This window comes from Oncorhynchus nerka, unplaced genomic scaffold (assembly GCF_034236695.1).
Source record: "Oncorhynchus nerka isolate Pitt River unplaced genomic scaffold, Oner_Uvic_2.0 unplaced_scaffold_5585, whole genome shotgun sequence".
Classification (NCBI taxonomy): Eukaryota; Metazoa; Chordata; class Actinopteri; order Salmoniformes; family Salmonidae; genus Oncorhynchus; species Oncorhynchus nerka.
In genome coordinates this window covers 10,001-11,433 of record NW_027035728.1, presented here as the reverse complement: position 1 = coordinate 11,433, position 1,433 = coordinate 10,001, and positions in this window count along the sequence as shown.

Below are 1,433 nucleotides of genomic sequence, written 5' to 3'. Positions count from 1 at the left end.
AGAGAGAGATATTCAGGGGTAGATAGATATTCAGTGTATACCTGTATAGCAGAGTACTGAGACAGAGAGAGATATTCAGGGGTAGATAGATATTCAGTATATACCTGTATAGCAGAGTACTGAGACAGAGAGAGATATTCAGGGGTAGATAGATATTCAGTATATACCTGTATAGCAGAGTACTGAGACAGAGAGAGAGATATTCAGGGGGTGATATATTCAGTATATACCTGTATAGCAGAGTACTGAGACAGAGAGAGAGATATTCAGTATATACCTGTATATACTGAGACAGAGAGAGATATTCAGTATATACCTGTATAGCAGAGTACTGAGAGAGAGTAGATATTCAGTATATACCTGTATAGCAGAGTACTGAGATATTCAGATACCTGATAGCAGAGTAGAGACAGAGAGAGATATTCAGTATATACCTGTATAGCAGAGTACTGAGACAGAGAGAGATATTCAGGGGTAGATAGATATTCAGTATATACCTGTATAGCAGAGTACTGAGACAGAGAGAGAGATATTCAGTATATACCTGTATAGCAGAGTACTGAGAGAGAGGTAGATATTCAGTATATACCTGTATAGCAGAGTACTGAGACAGAGAGAGATATTCAGGGGTAGATAGATATTCAGTATATACCTGTATAGCAGAGTACTGAGACAGAGAGAGAGATATTCAGGGGTAGATAGATATTCAGTATATACCTGTATAGCAGAGTACTGAGACAGAGAGAGATATTCAGTATATACCTGTATAGCAGAGTACTGAGACAGAGAGACATATTCAGGGGTAGATAGATATTCAGTATATACCTGTATAGCAGAGTACTGAGACAGAGAGAGATATTCAGGGGTAGATAGATATTCAGTATATACCTGTATAGCAGAGTACTGAGACAGAGAGAGATATTCAGTATATACCTGTATAGCAGAGTACTGAGACAGAGAGAGATATTCAGGGGTAGATAGATATTCAGTATATACCTGTATAGCAGAGTACTGAGACAGAGAGAGAGATATTCAGTGTATACCTGTATAGCAGAGTACTGAGACAGAGAGAGATATTCAGTATATACCTGTATAGCAGAGTACTGAGACAGAGAGAGATATTCAGGGGTAGATAGATATTCAGTATATACCTGTATAGCAGAGTACTGAGACAGAGATAGATATTCAGTATATACCTGTATAGCAGAGTACTGAGACAGAGAGAGATATTCAGGGGTAGATAGATATTCAGTATATACCTGTATAGCAGAGTACTGAGACAGAGATAGATATTCAGTATATACCTGTATAGCAGAGTACTGAGACAGAGAGAGAGATATTCAGTGTATACCTGTATAGCAGAGTACTGAGACAGAGAGAGAGATATTCAGTGTATACCTGTATAGCAGAGTACTGAGACAGAGATAGATATT